This window comes from Nipponia nippon, unplaced genomic scaffold (assembly GCF_047370975.1).
Source record: "Nipponia nippon isolate SJK-2023a ecotype South Korea unplaced genomic scaffold, ASM4737097v1 scaffold_9, whole genome shotgun sequence".
Lineage (NCBI taxonomy): Eukaryota > Metazoa > Chordata > Aves > Pelecaniformes > Threskiornithidae > Nipponia > Nipponia nippon.
The window spans coordinates 12,552,935-12,577,421 of record NW_028262413.1 but is presented as its reverse complement, the minus strand read 5'-3'; the positions used below and the strand labels follow the sequence as shown (position 1 = coordinate 12,577,421).

The following is a 24,487-nucleotide window of genomic DNA, read 5'->3' as shown; positions in this document are numbered from 1 at the left end:
GAAGTAGTTATCTTGGACTGTGGATATACACAGGTAAGTCCATGTCCCGGACAATGATTATATGCAAATCAAATGGTCTCATTTGGCAATGTCATCCATTCAGATATGAGCATCTGTCTCTGAGAGCACTGATCATGCCTTGTCCCCATGGCAGAGAGACTCAGCACATTCTTTCCCCCATCCTTTAATTTTTTAGAGAACTCTATTTGCTATAAACAGAGTTTCTGCCCTGCTTCCCCTGATACCTGTCTTTGCATCCCTTAGCTCAGGCTCTTCCACGATCGCTCACTTCCTGTGACATTTCTTTTATTGCTCTCTCATGCACTAGCTCATACTAACACATGTTAGAATGGTAACATCTTTTTGTAGCAGTAGTTTTAATTAGTCTTCACCTTCCCCTGGGATGGCTGTTTGCTCTAAAGCTTTCTGCAGGTGCGTATTTTGCACTCTGTGACTCACTGCATTACCTGTATGGTAATACAACTGCCTTGCCAGGTGCTTATGGTGATTGCTGTTTAGGTCACTGTCCGTGTTTCCTCCTCAGCGTGCAGAATTCTCTGATCTTGGCTGATGAAAATTACTGGTGATGTGGAAAGAATATTTTTAATGACAAGAGAAGGGAAAGATGAAGGCGGACACTTTCAAAGCTACTTCTGTGATTTTGGTATTCAAAGCCCACTTGTTTGAAGGGAAATCAGTATCTGAGTCCCATAGATGGCTTTCAAGAAGTCTTTCTTTCAAAATATGGTAAAAGCAGAAATGGAGAAAGTAGTTTATAAGACAAATAAGGAAGTGGATGATACAGTGCAAGTAAGCTATTTTATCCATGTTTTTCTGTACTTACAATGACTAATCACAAGACTAACTGGCAATGAAGTTGTGCTGTGAAGGCCTGCAGATCCACTCTCTGAATCTGCCATATGACACTTTCATATTATTATACTCCTGTACAGTGTCTTTGGTAATTTCAGTGTCCTGTGTTTAGCTGGTAGGCTCCATAAACCTTGACTAATTATTTTTACATTCTACATCTTCTCATTACAGCATGTTTGCCTGAACCTCTGTGCCATGCTGTTCACAGCAAGTTTTGTGAAACATATCAGATCATCAGCAGTTTTGCTTCTCTAAGTTGTGGAAAATATAAAACCTGGCAATTCTTTCTCAGTTTGCTTTCTAACACCTGGTATCTCGACTTTGCTTATGTGAGCTGCATCTTGGCCCATTTAATTAGTCTTCTGTTTGTATGCTGTAGCTAACAAATTAGCTGTAATCAAAATATTTATTATAACTGCCCGTTTACCCTAGTTCTGTATGTGCCCTGCCACAGGGTTTCTGTGTAAACACGCTCCCAGTAACCCCTGATCAATGCAGCAGGTTCTATTTCAGTGGGAAGAAAACCCAAGGAAGTATTTCACATTTTCAGAGAGACTTCTGCCTGGGACAGAGTAGAGAAAGGACACACCATCCTCTTCTCTGGCCTTGACAAATCCCATCTTGTTCCTCTCATGCATTCAAAATATTTCAGTAATGAATATTCGGTTCTCTAATCTGAGCACTTTATCCCCCGGCAGTGCTCCACCATTAGCTCCTCTTTGTTTCGGAGCAAACATAAGCTACTTGTTCTCATTTTCATGACCTCTCCTCACTCGGTTATCTCTCAATTCATTACTGGGATGTTGGCTTCATGGCCCAATAACACCAGTAGGCATTGCTCATCTCTGGCACTTCCAGAGCGCAGCCCCCGGCTGCAGGCTGTGGCACTCATCTCCGCTGTGGGAAGAGCTCCCCCAGCTGTGCAGCCTCTTCATTGCTCCCCTCCACACGAACTGGGCTTTGCCATCACCCTTGTAAAGACCAACAGCCTGGCACTGGGTGGGCACACGGGCATCTCCGCTTACCCGGCTGTTTGTCTGACTGTCTCTGTCCTTGGTGTGAATTAAGGTATAAAGCATCAAGCTCAGTGAGGACTTAATGCCTGAAATTCAGGCTGAGAGGCATGCTGGGGATGAATATTAGAAAAAAATCTATTCTTCTGTTCATGTACATGTCTGCTAATATACTGCATGTCAAAAACCTCCAGTTTTTGCCTGCCTTTGTCTGGGCTTTGGCCGTACCTTTATACTGGCAGGGAAATCTCTACCTCTGCAGCACAGGTCTGTCTCTACTAACTGGCTTCTGCCACATGCAGCTTGATCTTTTTATTCTTTCATTTACTAACTTAACAAGCTGGGAAATCATTCCTGTGCTCTTCATGCAACTAGACAAGAAAGTCATTCTTTTGTAATTAGCTAATGTATCTATTTATGTGTTTTTTAACATGTTACTGTTAATCAGTTACCATTGAGGGAGTTAGTAAAACTGCTTTGTGGTGCTGTTATACATTGGTATCAGTTTAAACTGCTCTTCCCTTCCACTCAGGCATTTATTGTCATGTTAGTCTGACATGCTATAACATGATGATTATGATGTGATATGTCATAATATTTTCTTATGCCAAATTCCCATTGATTTCAGCAGGATTTTGGAAGAAATGAGGTGAGGTTGTAACTTCTGTATGGGAATGTCTGCATTGGAGCAGTGGGCCAGTGAGTATATGGGAAGATTATCGTTTGAATTATTCCTAACAGATCTTGAGTTGTTCCTAAAAGAGAGCAACAATGGACAATATTGCACACTCTATTGAATTATTTTCCTCGTGAAGATAAATAATGGTTTGAGACTCTAGGCAATAGTGCAGTTTTGGTTTGTTTTAGTTTTAATTCATAGTTTACTGTTCTATTTTTCCCTGGTGGCATTGAATGTCCTGCTCTGTTCTCGTTACTTCCGTGAAGAGTGGATATGAAAACAAAACCTAAGATTGTAATTTGACAGTCATTCACTGCTGCTCCTCTCAGCATTATTCATCATTTCAATTATTATCCTTTCAAGAATGAAGCCTTAAAAGGCACTGCAGCAGTGGCAACAACAGCCAAAAGGCAAAAATGCCTGCCTGTAATACGAGGCAAGAAACAGTGCACAGGTTTGTCCTCCTCTCCTTGCAGGAGGAGGAAATACTCAACCCCTCATCCAAGCGCACAATGAACGTATCATGGTCCCATGTGGAGCAAACCTCAAAAAAGCATTTTGTTCTTGAATGTCGTCTTATTTCTTTGGGGTTTACTCTACTGCATTGCCGTTTATGCCATACATGACCTGTAAACATGGCTTGAGCTGCTGCCTACGCAAGTGGTACTTTCCTCTGAGAGGCTCAAAGACTCAGGAAAAACTGCACGTACTCCTGCTCTTTAAGACATTGTGATTTCTGAACCTACAGTTTTCTGATGGATTAATAGCTTTGGATATATTAATTATTTTTTTAACTATTGATAAACTATCAGAGGAAAGAATGTGCTTTGGGTGTTGTTGGGGTCCAGGAAGATCATAAGATTTGTTATAAAATAGAAGATACGGTTTTTACATCCTAATGTCTGAAACTGTATTATGCCAGAAATCCTCTTACTGATTTCAGTGGGTTGACTTGCCTGGCTTGCATGAAGGTGGCTTTATCTTAAGCTACATTGTCTGTACATTTCAATAGAGTTTAAAAGAGAAAAGTCTGAGAGAAGACAAAGAATTAAACAGTTGTGTCATTAAGCCTTCAACATTTGCAAATAGGGCTTTGGCGCAGTTTGACTTCCCAGCGGTAAGTACTTTGTTTGGTTTTGGTCATTTAGTTACTTATTAAACGCCTCATAAATCTTTTTCAATATTTCTCCTTTTATTAACTACTGTCCCAGAAACTGCATTTAATCCTTTCTCTCTTTTCCCATACTATAGCCCTGCAACATTCAAATTAAGTAAGTGGAAAGTGCAGTGATTTAATTATGAATCTGGAAAAAAAGTTTGCAGAACTTCCTTCTAACACACATACAGTAATTTTCATGGCATAAGATGAACAGGTATTGAATCTGCCATTATATTGAGAGGTAACTGAACCTTTTCAGCTTAGCTCCACGATCATTTTTGTTGGAGATAATCTATCATTTGAAAACCTTGCAAGTGGAAATTAGTACACAACAACCCACCCACAGTCCAAAGCAGCTCTGTGGCTTTTATAAATATACTGAACAGGCTCCTGTGTGGAAATAAACAGGGCTTTTAACTGTTTCTCTGATGACAATCGATGGGTTTATCTTTGCTACAGTGTCCACCCACAATCTTTTTCATTCAGACAATTAAACACCAATTTACTGGGACAAAAGTGTAGATAAAAGTATTAGCTCATACTTCAGTGTTTCGTCATTAATAAATGCAGCTGGAATTGGTCTGCCAGGGATATGACAAGCAAAGAGCTGACAGATGCTTCACATAGCAGTAACTATTGCTTTTCATAGAATCACAGAATCATAGAATCGTTGAGGTTGGAAAAGACCCTTAAGATCATCGAGTCCAACCGTTAATGCATCACTGCCAAGTCCACCACTAAACCATGTCCTCAAACACCACATCTACCCTTCTTTTAAACACCTCCAGGGATGGAGACTCAACCACTTCCCTGGGCAGCCTGTTCCAGGGCCTGACTACCCTTTCAGTGAAGAAGTTTTTCCTAAGATCCAAACTAAACTTCCCCGGCGCAGCTTGAGGCTGTTTTGTCTCATCCTATCACTTGTTACTTGGGAGAAGAGACGGACCCCCACCTTGCTACAACCTCCTTTCAGGTAATTGTAGAGAGCAATAAGGTCTCCCCTCCGCCTCCTCTTCTCCAGGCTAAACAACCGCAGCTCCCTCAGCCGCTCCTCATAAGACTTGTTCTCTAGACCCTTCACAAACTTCGTTGCCCTTCTCTGGACACGCTCCAGCACCTCCATGTCCTTCTTGTAGTGAGGGGCCCAAAACTGAACCCAGTATTCCAGGTGTGGCCTCACCAGGGCCAAGTACAGGGGCACTATCACCTCCCTGGTCCTGCTGGCCACACTATTCCTGATACAAGCCAGGATGCCATTGGCCCGCTTGGCCACCTGAGCACACTGCTGGCTCATGTTCAGGCAGCTGTCAACCAACACCCCCAAGTCCTTTTCAGCCAGGCAGCTCTCCAGCCACTCCTCCCCAAGCCTGTAGCATTGCATGGGATTGTTGTGACCCAAATGCAGGACCCAGCACTGAGCCTTGTTGAATCTCATACAGTTGGCCCTGGCCCAACGATCCAGCCTGTCCAGGTCCCTCTGTAAGGCCTTCCGACCCTCCAGCAGATCAACACTTCCACCCAACTTGGTGTCATCTGCAAACTTACTGAGGGTGCACTCAATCCCCTCATCCAGATCATCATTTGCTGTTCCAAATTTAGTTTGAACAAAGTCCTGTCATAAGGGGGCTCTAGTTAATGGTGTAAATATCTCTTATTGTGAGATTTCCAACAAAAAAAAGTGTTACTACATTAGTTTTGCTGTACTGAAGATGTACAGGTAAGGCAAGATTATCCCAGTGAAACGCGATGCACTGTTGGACTTGTGCCAAGCTGGTTTATTCCTGCTCAGGACTTGGTACCTCACTCGATCCTGCAACTTTTGTATGGCCTCTTGTCTGCAGGAACCAACACATGTGGGCCCATCCATGGCACAGGCTCGAGTCCTAGCAAGATGGATATCAGTGGACTCTTGGGTGGGTTTCCCAGACAGTCCCTCCAGGGATGTGGGCATGGGGAAGCCACAGGCTGCAGCACTATAGTGAAGTCAAGTACACAGGAGAACAAAACAAGTTTGCACATTTTTCTCACAGTTGTATTTTGGCCCTCTTTCACAGCAGGCAAACTGCTTTGAAGCATCCCATGTTAATGTTATACCTATTTGCATGGCTCCCAGGTACCCGCGTTCACTCGCTGCACAGTAAATCATGCTGCAGCAGAGCTTTCATAAAGGTGTCAGCTGATGCCCATTAGAGACCAGCCATACGGTAAGGTACCATAATGCCTCAGCAGGAGCCACAGGAGCATTATTTCTGGATGTATAACTAACTTGATATCTGCTTTGAAAAAGTCATGACCTAACTGTCTCAGTGTTAGATCTGAAAGTAATAAGCCCCAGAAATGCTACTACCTGGTGTTTCCCTTCATAACTGAGACATGCCTTTAACATGGCCATTAAATCGGTTGTGTGTGAGACAAGCTAATTTTATCTGGGAATGACATGTAATTTCTTGGTGGGTTTTGCTTTGCTATGATGCTGCAGCCCACGTCCATGTTACTCATCTGCTTCCAGAGGAGGGATCATAGCCACCAACAGCAGCACCTTCTGCAGCCCACAGCAGCTGGGCTGAGTAACTTGCCTTCCTACAAGAGAGGCAAGGTAATAGCTTTGGAGCATCACCCTGCTAGTTTAATAAAGACATTTTACAGTTTCTATTCTGTGATCTACAGCAAAGAGAAAAAAATCATACACATAATAAGTATAGAAATATTATATACTAGATATTTTAATTAAAAGTTTTATTTATGATATTTTAGTCCATTTGAAATGTTAAGAATAGCTCTAGGTTTAATGCTGGAAGGATTTTCTTTATCTACATATTAAGAGAAAAAGGAATATGGTTATTTTAACATTTTAAGTGCCTTCATGTCAAGTATAAACTGGAATCCTAGATTTTATTTTTTAATGAAACTTAATTCAGCCTAGTTAGGAAACCAATAACCATATTTCCTAATTTACTTTATTAAAGTAATAAACACAGCTATTCCAGGAAATGAAAACATTTCTGGATATGAAATACAGAGTTCTCTGAATAAGATATTCAAGTGTGGGTACCTGGCATTTAGCAAGGAAGCCTGTACATTTTGGTATAAAACGGAGTTCTTTATTTCTAAAGATGCTGGGAATCATCCAGTCTCCCTGATGTCTGTGAATGTTGCAGATTCTTAGCATTTTTGTGAACTCATCTGACTTTATTTGGATGTTTAAGGTGAACTTAGATGTCTAATTTTAAGCAACAAGATATTCATGTGATTGTCTTAGGACCGGTTTTTTGAATATGAAGAGAGCTTCAGCTGCATTAAGCCTGAAATGACAGAACTGGAATTGATATTTAATAATGTACTAAACTCTTCAGAGGCTACAATGCAAGAATACCAAAGTACAATATAGTTATTAAGAGAGGTCATTAGTCAAATGCAGCAGAGTGTTTGTTATTCATCATGATCACTGAATTCGTAGAGTTTTAAGAAAGGGTAAACTGGAAAATACAAAAATTGGTCTATTACCATCAAACTGGAATAGGAATGTTTAGGTTCTTTCTCAGCTGGCAAGGGCTCATGCAGTTTATGTTGAAGATTTTGCTTCTTTTGTCTCTTGAGTGGCAATCATGTTTTACCTAGTTGGGGGTCTCAGAGCTCAAAAGGAAAGGGTTAAGAAGTCCAGGGCTGGGGCTGGGGGAGCTTTGCAGCCCCAGCTGGTGGAGGCTTGTGGAAGAGCCTGAAGGAACTGAGCTTTCCCAGATCCCAGGAGTGGTATCTGAAGGGAGATTTAGCTCCATGTTGGTTTTTGAAATAGATTTTTCTCTACAATGCTTTTGTTAAAATAAATAGTATTTTAAAGAGGCTGTTTGGCTGCAGGTTATCCCAGAGGGAAGAGAAGTACAGGGATGGGCCGTAGCCTGTTGGCTTCAGGTAGCAGAGCAGGGACTGAAAGGAAGGATGGTCTGAGTCCCTGCAGACGCCTTGCACCAAATGAGCACTCGAGACCTGAGCCCAGGAGACAGATGGACTCCCTGACACAAGTGGAAAATGTCTGTTTACTCTATAAAACATAGATACTTAAATTGTAAGTGGAAAGGTTATAACTCAGCAAAACCTTTTTTACCTATGAAAATGTTTGTTTAGAAACATAGGCAGCTTTAACAACCTTTCTTTTAAATCAACACACTGATATTGGAGATACATCATACAGCTATAGAGATATTAAGACATTTATAGATAAATATAGGGGTTTGAGCATTGATCCCAAATCAGCCAGTTCTTGATATTTCCTCCTTTCTTTTAGTCTTTCCGTCTTTCCAGTAATTCAGTCATCCTAGTCGATGAAGTTGCCCTTTCTTCTTTTATAGGCGCTTAACACAATTATTAAAAGATATTGAATTGTGATTAAAAGTGAGCTACGTAGGGGTGAACTGCTTGCTTATTGAAAAAGTTTGCATAAGGCTTGACGTTCAGTAGAGGTCACTTTCATTTAACGTTTAATATTTTGAGAGAATTGCAAAAGATGAGAGACGTGAGGTTTCCCACAAAAGCCATGTCTGCTCCTCCAGAGCCTTCCCTGGTGGTGCTGTTCCAGGTGGCTGATCTTTCACTTCTTGTCTCAAGAACTAGACTGGGCTTGACAACCTCCCATTCCCCAGGACCTACAGGAGATGCAGTTAATTAATCTTTTCTTTTTTCAAAGGTAATTACTCTGATCTGCAATTAAGGTGTTTTTTTTGGTGTTTTTTTTTTTTGTTTTTTTTTTTTTTTTCCTAAAGAGGCAGCATTTCACTCCATTGCACTGTCACCAGCGGTTTCACAGAAGTGCTCGGCAGAGTCCCTGAGTGGTCACACGCCCCTTGTGATGCAGGACAGGAGCTCCCAGGCCCTGGGCACCCTCTGAGGCCATCACACCCATCAGTTTCTAAGGAAGTTCTGAGTGCCCTGTTTTTTCTGTGTCTCGGATACCTCTATCACTTCCTGTTATGATTCTCTAAGAATATTGATTGGTTTGCCTTAAAAAAGAGAAAAGGAAAAGGGAGTGAGCAGCTCTTGACATGAGGCAGCCACATATGCACTGGCAATGCTGGGCAGCATGAGAAGCCTTTTCCATCTGCACGGAGAAAAAAAGTATTCAGCAGAGCTACGGAGAGTATGATACAAGGAGACCACCAGTTATTTCCAGAGTCCTGTTACAAACCAGTATGTGTTTAGTGGCAATATACAGAATTTCAGCGACTTTCTATCGCCCTCCAGGCAGAGTAGATCAGTTGAGTGTGCTTAAGAGGAGCACTCAGAGTAAAATGAGAGCAGAGGCAGTCACGAGAATCAGCCACTTGGAGAAACGCTTCTGAGATAGCTCCCATGAAAAATTATCACTTATCAGCAGCTGCTGAATGACACAGCACTGTTGCCAAAGCAGCAGTCTGCAGCACCTGCTCTCTGCATATTGCTTTTTTTGGCAGTGTGTTGGGAAGCATTGTGCCTGTCCCTGCAGCTCCCCAAAGCAGCATCTCCCTGTATCAATTCCTTGATGCAGGGAAGGGATACGCTGCTCACAGGAGTGCCGCTTTCTCTTTGATTGCATTAGCCACAGAATATCATCTGGATCCATTTTTCGTAATCTGTGAGCTGTCTGTGTGCTGAGCTTTGGCTTTGAACCCAGAAACTTTTCAAAACCATACAGTAAGGTTACTCCTTGTTTGTATTTCAGGGCAGTGTTTACTGCAGTTTATGTTCTAAGAAACAGCATTAACATGCTGTAATACATTTGAATAAAAGTGTTTTATTTCCTGCTGGAATTTCATGCTGCTTGTGAATTTATGAATTGGATTTCCAAGGGATAGTACTAAGCTCAAAGCAATTTTCAAAGGGGCAGGGAGAAAGTCATTAGCAACACTTTGAAAATAAATTCTTCCTGTTCTGCATCAGTGAGATTTGTGATCCCCTTTACATATATTTTGTTATGATTATTCATTGGTTATCTTCTTGGCACTATTAAAGTAATCTGGAAAAATATATTGCATATTATGAGTACTACTTTTATTATACCAGCCTCCTAAGTAGGAACACAGGAACACTGAAAGAGAAATAGGAGTGGGAAAAGATCTCCTGGGTTGGCACATCCTGTCTCCCGCTGGCACATCACATCATATAATTCCTTTCATAAATATAAGTAACCTAAAACTCTATATTCTGTTGAATTTGAAAGGAAAATATTATTCTAGTGTGTCTAAAGATGATTAAAATAAGCCAATAATAAATGTAATTATTGTGAATTATAATAGATAACATGGAGATTTTATCCCTACCGTTGCTTTATTTTGAAGTTTTGGGAAGAAGAGTTGGTTTTGTTCTGTTCAGCGATCATTTGTTTCCCTGAGTGGGCTTTGTTGAACAAATTGAAATAACTTAGATCACTTTCTCTTCCACAGCCTCACACAAGAGCAAAGTTGTAACAACACTGTGTCAGTGTGTATTATGGAGGAGCGGTTAGGTGCTGGGTTGCCTCTAGAAGTTGTGACATATGGGTCTCTAACTCTTCTTTGTGGCAGTTGGTTCAAGGCTCCTGCAGACACAGGTTGGGGACGTTGTACCTCCCCCCTGAGCTCCTTCCAAACTGGCCTGCAGCCCAAGCCACCTAGCCCAGGCCCATCGCATGAAGAGTCAGCTGATTCCCCACTAGTCTCACCTGGAGAACTTGCAAAGCTACTGCAATGTTTTCCATGCAGGTTTCACTTTTTTTTTGGTCATATGAAACTATTGTTTTTCAACATTTCCCTTGAAAGTAAAAAGAACTGTTCAGCAGACCTCTTTCTGCTGCCAGTGCCACAGTATCCTCATCACCTCTGAAAAACTGTATCATTTACCATGTTGTTATTCTGCCCTCTTAACCAAAATGAGTGCATCTGCATTAGTGGTTTCATTCAGCCCAGGTAGGAGTGCCCTTTTGAAACACACCTCCTGGTTGTCTCCCCTTACTGTGCTTCAGTTGCCATCTTAAAGTACCCACATTGTGTTTCTTCTGGAAGATGTGCTCCAGCAGCACACCTATATGCTCCAACCACAGCAGGGTGGAGCATTCAGTGTACGGCCCTGAAATGTGTATAGTGTGATCAGCAGGTCTTCAGAAACGGTTTGCCCTGAGATCCCCTCTTCCTGAGCTGTGCTTGCCAGCATGGATAGTAACCAGTGTGTCAGACGGTAAGAAGATGCCATGTCCCCTTGCTCCAGTAGCATCATCTTCAATCCTCATCTTACCATACAGTGGAATCCCATTTACTCATGATGCCTGAGAAACAGACTTCTCACTGCCACACAGAGTAAATAAGATTTGCTATTATATATCTCAAGTATGAGACTTATTTTAGGCTACAACAAGGATTTAATCTAAAAATATTTTCCAAAAAGGAGAGAGACGCAGCTGAAAAAAAAAACAAGTTAATTCCTCAGCGTCTCGCCTGCAGCGTTCTCTTTCTTCCAGCAGAACCCGGTGGAATTTAACACCACAGTGTCTGAAGAGCTCTTTCAAATTACGGACAGAGCAAAATAGATCCTGTAGTGTTTTTTCCCAACTTGTTTTAGCTGTTTCTCTCTTTCCAGTTGAAAGTGCCTGAAGTGAGACTAATCAGCTATTCCTCCAGAGGAAAAGAACAGGCGATGGGAAATAAAAATAATAAATCGTGGCATTTTACTATAAAGAAACAGTCTACATCGAGGGAGTGACTTTTACAATGTTATATTGCTATCTTCAACAATAGCAAGCTAATAGAACGAGAAGTTAATTCGAGTAGGTTGTTTCTAGCAAATTATCGCACAAATACTGCCATGTCTACATGCACATTATCTACTTCAAATTGAAGTTAGAAGTTAGATTTTTTGAGCAATGGGCTTTACCTTTCCTGTTTCTTTCCTGTTTTCTGAACCTTAATTTAAGGGAGCTTATTTTTCTTATACAGAACTACACTGCAAGTGATGCAGTTTATTAACGAATAGGGATTTTTTGCTATGGCAAATTAGAGGTACCAGTTACATTAATTATCATTTTTTTTTGGTGTGCACCAAAGCGCTGGGTACACAACTATTGGAATAATTTTGCTCTGCTTTTTGTTCAGCTGCGTATGTTTTAGATAAATAGTTTTCATATGATTTACTCCTGTGACCTAAATGAGAAGACCACTATCTCAAACACCATTGTTTTTTTGCTTACTTGCTGGAGGTCCTATCATTTCCTGTATGTTTGTGGATTTTTGTATCACAGTAGAATGCAGCATGTGGATGTCGTAGCAATGTTTAAGAGCAACACAGAGCTAACTAAAGGTGTGAGAAATCTGCAGTGTTGTATGGTTATGTTTGATATACAGCATCCAATCATAAAACTGAAAGATTGCTACAGTGCACAAATCTGAAAGGTAACATGAAGGCTAAATTCATTGTATCATCATACAATGTACACCACCATCTTTTAGCTTTTCGCAAACCAGATAAATCCTTCACAAACTGTCCCAAAATAGAAACAGCAATAGAATTCAGTGAAGCTGTCAGCAAAATTTCTTGAAGGAATTTCAACACATTTCTCTTCCAGGAAAATGTTTCTATGGCAAATGTTTCTACAGCAAATTTCAACTTTCCACTGCCTATTAAAAATTACTTGCAAATACATATATATATATATATATTTACATATAATTGTAGAAGAACCCTCAAAACAGCTTCCACTTAAAGAAGCCATGTCTGAATGATTCAAATGCAACTTCAGAAATTCAGAAGATTAAGAGTTACTGAAAATGTGAGTTAGATTAAAATTTTTCATGTAACATTAACTCCAGCTGTTGGTTAGCTTTTTAAAAATAAGTTTTTAAATAGCAAAATGCTCAAACACTCATATAAGCACATGAATAATTCTGTTAGTTTCAATAAGGAAACTAATTAAGGATGCCCAAATCCAGAATTTAACAAGATGAAGCAGTAGTGATCATTACTGAAGTAGCATTACTTGACTGAGTTGCAAATATCTGACTGGTCACTCTCCACAAAACATGGAGGGAGACAGAAAATGCCAGGTGGAGATTAGCCCAAAATGAGGGATGCTTTTCTAGACTGCTACAAGAAACAAGATTTGGTAAGTCATAGCTCTTAGATGTACTTGAGGCAGTGAGTATCTGAAAAAAAACCCACTGAAGCTGCAGCTCCACAGAAGACAAAGGGAAGTCAAATTTCTCTCTTCTCACCTTCCCAGGATGTTGGGGTGCTCCGTCCTGGGGGCTTCTTCCCTGGCACATGAAATGGCCCACCACACTGAGGATTTCACAGCAGGGTGGGTCCAATGCAGGAGTTAATATCGCCTCAAGGCATGGTCCTTTACAAGGATTACTCTGCTAGCACTCTCCCCTTTACAAGGATTATTCTGCTAGCACTCTCCCTGCATGCTGGCAAGCCTGTGAGTCAAAAAGTAATTGTGTTTATGGTATGTTTTGCTCAGAGACTTGGTACTGGCTGGCTTCAGAGTTTGTCAGGACCAAAGCAGCTATTAATCGTACCGTGCAAATGCATCATTGTTCTTGATTAGGCACTTCTGAAGTTGGAAGCACATTCAGACTCCTAATCTGAACAAATTCAGGTAAATTAAAGTGATGGAGGATTGTTAGAATATTGAAATGAAATGCAAGATAAATTTCCTTACTGGAAAGAAGAATCAAACAACTTCCTTTTGATAGCATTATAAACAATGTTTTAAGTTCCTTTTCTAGCAGCTACCTTTTAATTACAAACAGTTCAACTTAGTTTTCACATCAAAAACCATCTAGGATTGTTCTTGAATCTCATAAAATGGGTGACAATGTTGCATTTTTACTGCTGCAGTTCTAACTTTAACTGTTTTAATAATTTGACTATTAACCTTGATATGAAAAGTGACAGAGGCCTTTAATAGTTTAATAACTCAGAGGAGTCCTGGCTTTTGAATGAAGTTCATAAATGTGGCTTAGAATTGATATATGTTATCTTCAGATGAATACATGACATATCCTTGAAGGATAAGGAAAAGCAGTTTGAACAGAAGATTCTCTGTAGAAGTAAAATTTTGCTTAGGATTGTTTACTTTATCACATCCCCAGATGCATTGCTTTTTAGAGCTGATATATTCCAACATGATACCAAATTATTTTGATATTCCACACTATCAGAGGACACAGGGCAAACTTCTGCCATTAGAAAAAAATGCATATATATACCTATGTGTGCGTATGTCTGTACACTCAAAATTCTAAGTAAGGATGAAAGGACATTTTTCTGAGTATGCATTGATATGCAGCTAAATTATGCAGCTTCTGTATTTCTTTGTTGAAGATGTTACTGCTGTTTGTCCCATGGCGCAGGCAGCATGTTCATCGTAGAGGCACTTCATTTTATGTGTCTCTCTTTGCTTTGTGACACAGATGATTTTGTGCTGCTAACCAGACACACATACTCTATGCAGCTTCCTCCCTTTGGCATTTTCTGTCAGTAAAATGCTGCTGTTACATGCCTTGCAGTCCAGCCGCTGCTTACACTAAAGTCACGACATTCAGCCCCATTTGCGTCTTCTCCATAGGTCACATAAGTTTTTCAGAACACAACTTTCTGGGCTATTTTTTATTGCCCTTATACTGATCATGTTTTTCTTTCTAGTCTTGTGTTTACGTTCTTTTTATATCTCATCTTTCAAGGCTCCTTCTGGTGTTAAGCCAGTTGATGGTTACAGCGTTTGAATAATAAATGTAATTTGTCAGTTCAAATAAAAAATTCCATCTCTATTTTTTCATGTTACTGTTCCTTTTCTTGTAAATCCTGACTACTTGCTCAGTCTAATGATCTTGATCTTTATAACTTTGTCAACAAATGGAATGGTCAAACAGCCTCTCACCATAATGCATTTCTGCTCTGAAGAGAGCTGTGCTTTGTGCGTATTTGCTTCCCACTTGGTTCAATTTGTTGCAGTGCACTCTCACTCTTTTAAAGTTTCAGTGTCATCTCCAGCACTACAACAAGTTGTTCTGCTTCCTCCCTCTTTTTTAATACATAATATATCAGAAAACAAATCACAATGGTAATGTACATACTGATGTTTTACTTGCTTTTTAACATTCTAGTAGGGGCCTATTTTCTTTTTTCACTGACATCCTAACATCTTTAACCTTCATTTTCTAAAACTTTCTGCTCCCTTTTAAAATGTACTTGTTTTGATTCAATCTGTGTTTTCAATCTCAACCTTTATATATATATATCTGTATACACACTTACATATACATGTGTTCACATATAAACATGTGTGTATACACAGGGAATTTCACAGCATTATGTTGGGGAAGTCCAAGAACAGACCAGCAAAGCTGAGTAAGGTCAGAGAATTGAATCCTTTGAGGAAGATCCTTGCAACTCTGCAAAGATACAGATGTAATTGGACCAATGAACGAGGCGGTCAGTTTGCAGGCTGTCTTTTCAGAAGACCCAGGAAGAGGTAAGCTGCTGCAGCAGTGACTAGCTGGGGCTCACCGTCCAACTTCATGGCTTTCTCTCTCTACTGAAGCTGAGTTCCTCCCCCGATCCTAAACTGTTTAGTTTGCATCTCTTTCTATGTCTTATACATATTCTCTCTTACATTATACACATCCTATATTTTACACATCCTCTCCATTAAGGAGAGGACCACTGCTGTGGTCAGCATCAGCAGTCCACACACACAAGACAATTTTCTGTCCCTTCAAGCAGGATTGTGCAATGTTTTGCAGCATGACTAGTACCCAGATGGGGACGCTCTAATGTCTCACTCCATCACTGGCCATATCGCTTCGGTTATATATTTGCATCGGACTAGTAAAAACGAATAAGTTGGTAGAGAAATTATTCTCTTCTGCTGTCATTTCACTCTGTTTTATCCCAGCTAAGGGAGCAAAATTGTCAGCTTACTGCTTGCAAGTGGCAACGTAAGGCTGTGATGCTGCCTAACAGAGTGCCGATAGAAAAAGCTGAGGTAGCCAATGAAGAATTTAGAGAAACAGGGGCCTGAGGACAGTAGTGTTTATTTTCCAGCCCTAAGAAAAGACAAATATATTATCATATGGGTTGTAAAGGTTGATTAATGCCAGTACTCCACGTCCCCTCTCTGAAGTGTGCAGGAAAAGAGCCTGTGTAAGTCAATGGATGTTTTGCCACTGCCTTCCATGATTGTGCTCCAGATAAATGGTGATTCATAGAGCCACTTACATGGTAAATGTGAAAAATGAAAATGACCTATCCATTAACTTAATCATCATTCCATCCCTTCTCTAAGGCAAATAAAGTGCTAGATGGAGGCAGATGTTGTGGTAATTGAGGTCTTTTTTCTTATTTGAAGGGACCAGTTTCTAAAGGTCATTGATGGAACTTGATGGAAATAAGCCTTTAAAGTGTGAATATTGATGGCTGAGAAAGTGAGTCTTCAGAAGGAAGACTGTGCAAAAAACCATAACTATTTTTAAAAAAATTATGGGTCAAATTCTTCTCTCACTCAGGGCACTATAAATCTGAAGTCATCTGAAGAAATCATTGACTTCAGTGTAAATGAGGGCACAGTCTTCCTCACTGGAATGAGCTTAAGATTTTCATCCTCATAGAGGAGAACAGAACAAAACATAATTTACTATGATTTTGCCACAGCCCTGATAGAAGCAGAGAGAAAAGATTATGACTGTCAGACATCCATAAGAAAGTTCCTTTTTTGTCTCCTCCTGGCATCTGCCTTCCTCTCACAACCCACGTGTGCTGTACCTGGAAGGGACTTGCCCCGGTGTGCTGGTGCGGCAGAGCCACCTCTGACTCAGCAATTCCCCCTGTGCTCAGATGTGCAGGGGCTGCCCTCCTGCAGTGCATCCTACGAACATCCCACATGGGGAGAAAAGGGAGCTCCACAATTCTTAATTCCTTTCTATATTAGAAACCTCAATATTTAGTCCTTATAGTCCTAGAAAACAAGCTAAACAAATGGTTGAAGAATTTATATACTCGCAAATGTGCAGACTGGAAGGGAGAGAGAGGATCTGTAATTTTGTTCCAATTACTTTTTAATTACTGTATTGTCCTCTGACTGGGTTTGCTTTAATCCTTTTCTTTAATTCTCAGTCTTATGATGTAGCATTAGCAATCTTATATTTGTCTTAAGGAGTGCCTCTACCTTCTCTGTGCTTCACTCAGAAAGTAGTAATTGCAATATGGATTGGTTTAAGGTAATTTTGGAAGTTCAGAAACATATATAGACAGTAGGCAGAGGTGAGCTTTTGTTTTAATTCTGAGGATGAATTATATCTAAAGATATTTTTTATGCTTTAAATTTATTGAAAATATATATCCCAAATTAGGTATGCTGTTTGTTATTCAAATAACATTTTTACATAAGAGCAATTCCACCACCAAAATAATAGTGATCTGTAGTTATATACATATTTATTATATGCTTCTATTGTTTCTATTCAGCATTTAGAATATATCAATATATTTTATTTGCACATTATTCATAATTATTTATATAAATCACATTTAGATTTATAAACATAAAAATAATATCCTTAGCAAAAACCTACACAGATTTTTAGAGCAGTTTATGGCTACTGGAAACTTTTGAAGGATGTCATTTATAATACTTTTCTGACACAACCTTAGCTGTCATAGCACAAACAGTCCTACGAAAATTCATCTCCTTTGGACAGCTGGTATGGTGTGATACCTAGCAGATAAAAGAAATCAAGGAGAAGAACCAGGATAGCCTAGAATACAGGAGTGAGATAAAAAACCATCACAAGTAACAGTCTCTCTCTTAGCCAAAAAAAAAAAAAAAAAAAAAGAGGTCAAATAAGTTCATCCTTCTGAGAATAACATAGCTCAAATACGCAGCTGCTCTCCAGGCAAAAAGAAGATAAATTTACCAACGTCCTAGGAAAAACGTATGGATCGATGATGAGAGTTATGCTGCATGATAGCTAACTGTAATATCATAGGAATGGAGAGCAGAGCAATAGAGGTGTTTTGAGTAGGAAAATCAGGGAGAAGCTGGCAGGAGAAGGGATTGTCACCGTAAGGAGGAGTGACCGCTGGGAGGATGCTAGCTACTGTTTGGCATGCCTGAGAAATGCAGGAACCAAATTAACTAGGCAGAGAGACATATACAAGAGAGCAAGATTGCTGAGGAAAAATATGGCAGGGATTAAAGAGATCATCCAGTAAGCAAAATAAATGCAGATGAAATTCAAAATATAGATAATATCTAAAAGGTACATATACCCCACAAGGCAGATTGCTCTGCAGGTCAGACTTAGAATAACTCCTGGGGCTTTGTAAGCCAGAAAATCTAGAATTAGTTTTAACCAGTTTATGGGAACTCCTCAAAGACAAACATAGGTAGTTGTTGTTTTCAATAATATTTACTACAGGACACTGTAGTAAAACTCTGGTTTGATTCTTGGAGGAACTGTATTCTTATAGTTTTTCAAATAGTTGTAATAAACAATGCCAAGCCTTTATATAATGCAGCAGTAGCTAGCAAAGACCATTTTTTTATTAGCATTCCAGTGTTCCCCCCACTACCCCACTAGTATCTATACTGTGCACAGCTACTAATTCCATTTGTATTGCTACTACGCAAGAAACTATGCAATGTAAAAGTAATGGTTGTGTTGGGTTTTTTGCAAGTTAAAAAGTTGCAGGGTAAACTTTAGGTAAACCTAAAAAAATGTTCCCACGTAACAATTGCTTTGCAGAAATTCACTTTTCATAAACATAAATGTCATTTTAAATTTAAATAGCCTTTTGTAGTAGAGAAAAGAATAAATATTGATTACATAATTTACAAAATGAGGTTATTTTGGAAGACTTTTACATCTCTGTAACTACCTGCAGAAGGATGGTGGCCTTTTAGTAGTCTGTACTGGATAGATTTATATTTTCTTCTCAGCCCTGTAAAAGCTAGACTTTGAAAAACATGTAGTGCCTTACAGTAGCTTTAAGCACTTCTGAATACTTGGCCATCAGTAAATATTAAAGCATATCTGCTAGGTTAACTTGCTGCGATGAGATTTTCAGTCCAGGCAAGGTGGGCAGTGCACAATTTCCACAAGGATTTGAGGTCTCTATCTTGCTTTTATTTTTTCTCTGGAGTAATTCCTGAAATCTTTCTCCATAGGTTTGAAAAATCTGTTCAGTCAAGTTTTCCCAAAGCTACACAGAGGATTATTTTTTGATGCCTATAAGTTTGTTTTCTAAGTTGGACACTAGCCGTTGCTATAAAATAAGGACGTTTATTTGGCTCTGCCTAAGGATTTCCTGGTTTCAGTTAACATTTTCAGAATGAATACCTGCTGAAAAAACTGACTTCTGCAAAAGGGTTCGTAAATATCCCCCCTTTACTACATCAATCAAGTTTTCACACAGAATCTGATCAAAGAGCACTCTCAAAATCCCTGCACTTTCACAGTTCTTAGGAAATTTGATTTTGATTACTAAAAGTATTTTTTTTTTTGCCTATTTATGTGCAGAAATTCTTCTATTTTGTAGCTGGTGATGTGTTTTTCAAGCTTGCCTGACAAATATGAGAGTCATAACAGAAAATTAGACTCAAGGATAGATTTAGCAGCATCATAATTTTAATCTGGTCATGGTTTAAGACTTGCCATTGCTTCAAAAAATAAGCAATATTTGACCTGATCTTTCTGCCCAAATGAGATTCCTTTTCAGTCATGATTTTGGTATATAATCACCTAAATTTGAACTAAATTCACTCAGCATACTGCTAACATAACAGTTAGTAGAGAAGCAAGTACCAGCAGCTGGCAAACATTAGTTCATTTAGGACATTACTAAAACTATTTTTCAGGCACCCATAAATATTGGCAACATGGTTTTGCTATAATTCTGAATATTTCTGTTTGAATTAAGACAACTCAGCCCACACAAAGGACTTGGGATAGAAGTGCCTGTGTTATTACTCAAGTGATATCTGCAGTTTGAACAGACTTTGTATCCCTAAAGCCTATGAAGCATGATTTGTCTTGATTGTTATTATCAGGCTTTATTGCTGGACATTTTCCACTGACACATTTATATAAATGCAAATAGAAAAATGTAAAATGTTTAACCTTCTATTCAAGGCTTGTGATTCACTTAGCATGTGCAAAAATCCAGAGGGTTGTCCATTACATTCTCAACTCTTCCAAATTTCCCTGCCTGTCCTTCACACCTAAGCCATCTGTTTGTCATTTCTTGGCGCTCCCCGTACCTCTTTCACAAACGAACCATCTGCTCAGAGCCTTTAAACTTCTATTTACAATACATACTCTTTTATCTATTTTACAACTCTTTGCATATGTCAAAATTTTAATTACATAGTCACATATTAGGATGTCATCGGCTCAGGGGGCTTTTTCTAACAACAGTATCTGTGATGGGCTAGAAGGCATTTAAAATGTGTTTTACGGCTCGCTGATATATTGTATTTATGAAGAGTGCAACAAATTTTGAAGCGAAGAAGCAGATGATGCATGAAGTCAATAATTGTTCCAAGGCACCTCCAAGTGATTGATGTCTACATAATTTCATAAATGCTATTGCTTTATTAAAATACAATAACAATATTAATTTGTATGAAAATTCATTTTGGCTAACAGCTAATGCATTTAAATTTCATATAATCTAATGCAGTTCTATCCTGTTAGGTTCAGGGAAAAAAAGAGGTTTCTTTCCAGAAATTTACTAGATATAAAATATGAGAAGGTATGAATGATTTTTATAAATGCTATAAATATGATCAAGATATCCACCTCCCAAAGAAGGAAGGCAAAAATTGACATTGCTAAACAAAAAACAACTAAGAAAATTAAAAAGTACCAGTTATTACAAGTATTGTACATACATACGTAATGCACACATACAAACAAAGCCTTTCCTCCATTCGGATGGAGTTTCATCCATACAGATGAGACACTTTCCATACAATGTTCTACATTCATACAATGGGGAATGTTCTCTGTTCTTTCAGGATGGGTTTGCTCAGTTGATATCATTTTAGGACACTACCTGTTTTGCGTGGTGATCAAGAGTGGAGGGAATTTTAATAAGACCAGGTTCTAGAGGACAAAGAAGCAGCAGGACCATGTCTCTTGCCACATGGTCCACAAAACAAAAGACAGAGGTATTACTGAGCATTAGTGGAATGAGATTCTCTTTTGCTGGACTTCAAGGGTTTTGCCTGCATCTATCTTTTCTGCCCCTTAAGGTGTGAGGGTTGGTCAACTTTTTGGTAAAATGGGAGGATATATCAGCGATGAAATCTAATAATACATGGAAAGCACATTGGTAGGGAAGTGTTGTTATCTTTGACTTTAAAAAAAAAAACCAAACAAAACCAATCTTGAGAGAGATACAGACAGGTTCAGCACTATCAGAGGAAGGGCTCCCACTGAAGCACAGGTGAGATGAGTCTGGTTGCACCAGAGCTGATCCTGAATTGAAGGGGTGACTTGGAAATCACCCTGGCTCAGTTGTGATGTCTGCCATTAGTTTTTTACAGACCTAGGATTTGCTATAGAAACCTCTGCTCCTGCATCTGCTTGCAGGGAGGACTAAGAGCTGCACAGAAGTCCTATAGAGTAGATCCCAATCAAAGCAACATTAAGTACAGAAACACTTGCCAGTGTCTAAATGAAAAACCTTGGAAATGGCTTAATTTACTGTAAGTACAATTCTAGGAAATAGTCTTTGAAATTCAGCTGCTTAGGGCAACTCCATCTCAAACTGAGCACAGAATCACTCCAAACCACTTGACGGTAAATTGATCTGTGAATGTATTGCAGGTGGCTGCTCCATAGCAGACATACATACATGCATGTCTGAAGACCAACAGAAGACCAGCTGGTGGGAGGCAGGATCATAAAGACAACTTTTCCACAAATGCCACGGACACAATACTAGAAGTAAGCCATTTCCCAAATAAACCTGATTCAGAGCTTAAATAACCCCAACCTTAGGACTCCATGGCTGATTGCCAGACTGACACATACAGCTGTAGTGTAGCACCACAGACCATTTTGTATGTCATTTGCTTCAGGATGGCTGGGAGACAGGATCCTGTAGAGAGAGTCAACAGCACTATTAAATCCCATCAGGGAAAGTGCATCTCTTCCCTTTCATTTCCATTTTTTCCCTTGGCACTTTGTTACACTCAAAGACTTTCCATGATACCATACACCTTAGTATTTCTGAGAGCAGGGGTAGTTTTGCTGCAAGGTAGTGAGATAAATCAAGCATTTTGATACTTCCTTGCCTCCATCTAGTTCTGCATGCAGAGTGATTTTTTTTTTTTTTGTGAAATTTGATTAGCTTGACTAGAGTGAGCAGCTGTCCTAAGTCTAAAATTACACAGAGTATTGGAGCAATTCCAAAAGAGCTATTCTAGGCGTACAAATGGAGGAGACAATCCCACCTTTCTTTGTAATTGATTAAGGTAAATAACTAAAGCCTGAAACAACTTGAAAGGAGCCCCTTCCCTTTTAATTATGCCTCTTTTTTAATAGTGTAGCTTTTGAAATCACCATCATAACACTGATTGATAGAAATTTTAATATCTCCATCTAATGCTATTGTGTACATACCTGCAGTGATGGCTTCTTTACAGGAATTAAGGAATCCAAGTTCCTCATAATATTTTTTAAAAAAATTCTTTAAAAGATTGGCTATCATTATCCCTCAATTTACCAACTGATTTTCTGTTACCTAACTAGGGCTGCACAAATTAATAACAGATTTAAGTCATCTTCAGGCATTGTCATTCCTCTTCTCCACCTATTCAAACAGTGTGGATTATACTCATAAAGCAGGTCAATACTACCTGATTTAATATCCTCAAATTTAATCATGCAGACTGAATGATCAGCTACTTTTTTTTTTGAGAAATTTAAATTTTTTTAAAAAGGCATTCATTTTGGAAGCAGGTTTAAGGAACAAGATACCATATTCTTTACATAAAAGTTCTTATAAATTTTCAGCTGAAATGCTTTAATGTTTTTATGGTTTAAATAAGTGGCGTGGAATGCCTTTTCTGTTCTTCATAAGTTGATAAAGAATAGTAGACAACAAAATGAATTTCTTTCAATATGGAATTGTCTAAGTTACAGATCCGAACAGAGAAAACTCATTAGATAATAACTCTTCCTGTGGTGTCAACATCAGTTACCTCAGTGCTTTTTGTACTGTTTCTGTACCAGCAAAACAAGGGTTTAGAATTGATTATCTATATTTTCTCACCAAAGATGACACAAAAATACGATCTTCTGTGATATATCTGTTCTTTTTTCACTGTGTATATGCAATGAATTCATACATATTTTATGAAAACCTTTCACCAAAAGCTCTTGCAATCCTATAAAAATGCCTGCTTGTTGTGTTTTTTGAGATGCAGGAAGATTGATATTTGGAAAAATGATGAACTTTAAAAATAACTTTGGATTCTCTGACCTGCTTCACTAATGCATGCTGCTGTAAAACCAGAGTGGGTGGAAAGTGCAATTCTCAGAGAAGAAAAGGTGGAGGCGTGTCCTGAAGCTTCATGGCACTGAGCATGACCGCTCAGCCAAGCACTCCTGTTGCTGGAGCTGTCTCCTCCTCTACCAACCTGTTAAGCCTGGTGAGAGAATGCATCAGCCCCATCTGCCTAAGAACAAAGAATAAATCTGTGCTTTAAAAGTGTCTGTCTCTTGCTTTCTGATTATTTCTATCATAATTTAATCATTTTCCTGCTTTCTAGCACTCTGTGATCAGAGGGAGGCACTTGCACCATTTGTTATTAATGTTTTTTCCATCCATTATAGTTGCCATAATAGCTCCATCATCAACAGGCTTGAAGTATGAACAATTAGATCGTGATTTTCTTTAAGCATGTACCAGACGTCACAAAAATCCAGCTGTGTGAACAAAGTAAAGAATTGTCTTTGAGAGTAAATGCTGTTTGCAATCTTACAATTTACAGACTAAAAATTAAATGACTATTTTTATCCTCCCTTTTCTGCCAGACACTAACTAAATTTGTCAAAGTAAGCACGCTTAGGATTAAAGTTTTATTAATTTTTTTTTTTTTAAGGCAAACTTAAAATACGGCACATAAAGTTTTCATAGCTGCCTTAGACTGCAGAAGACTTCCTGGCCCAGATTCCAACTCCTGCTGCCTGCAGTTCACCTGCTGAGAGCTCCTGATCCCACTCACAATGACAGTCTTCAATCCACAGCGGCTACTTGGCTCGCAGCTTGGGCAACCAAACTCTAGTGCAGAGGGGTTCTTAAACGAAGGAAAAGTGTGAGAGATGGAGACTGAGAGAAACACCTATGAGAAATAATATCACCCAGTAGTAGGCATCACCCGCAGGTTAATGGGAATGGTCGTCAGCCTGGGAGCAGGTCACAGTCGTGAAGGAAAGTTGATTTATTCAGCATTCACTCTGAAAGGCTTCTGTTAGGTTATTTTATGCTATAGTATTGTTTTTATTCCTAGGTTTGAGAGATGACTTAAGGCCTTTTTTTGTGTTGAATTTCCATTAGCTTTGTCTTTCATTTCTGTGAGTTGTCTTCCATTGCCTTCTTAGCATTTACCATATGCAAATCCATGGTTCTGAGATGAGAGGAAAAGCAGAAATATTTTAGGAACTGCCGTTTTTATAACTTTCCTTGATAAACTGCTTTCTGAGGCAGTTACCCACCAGCTTTCCATGAGCTTCTAATCCCATTCTCTTG

At 39.2% G+C, this 24,487-nt stretch overlaps 1 long non-coding RNA gene across 1 annotated transcript; it reads left to right on the top strand.

Annotated features, from left to right (window-relative positions):
* Positions 1-2,541: 2,541 nt before the first annotated feature.
* On the top strand, positions 2,542-21,678 carry LOC148050100 (uncharacterized). Its single transcript, XR_015701577.1, has 4 exons — positions 2,542-2,585; positions 15,024-15,200; positions 18,894-19,094; positions 21,559-21,678. It is a non-coding gene; the product is annotated as an uncharacterized LOC148050100 (long non-coding RNA).
* The last annotated feature ends 2,809 nt before the right edge of the window (positions 21,679-24,487 follow it).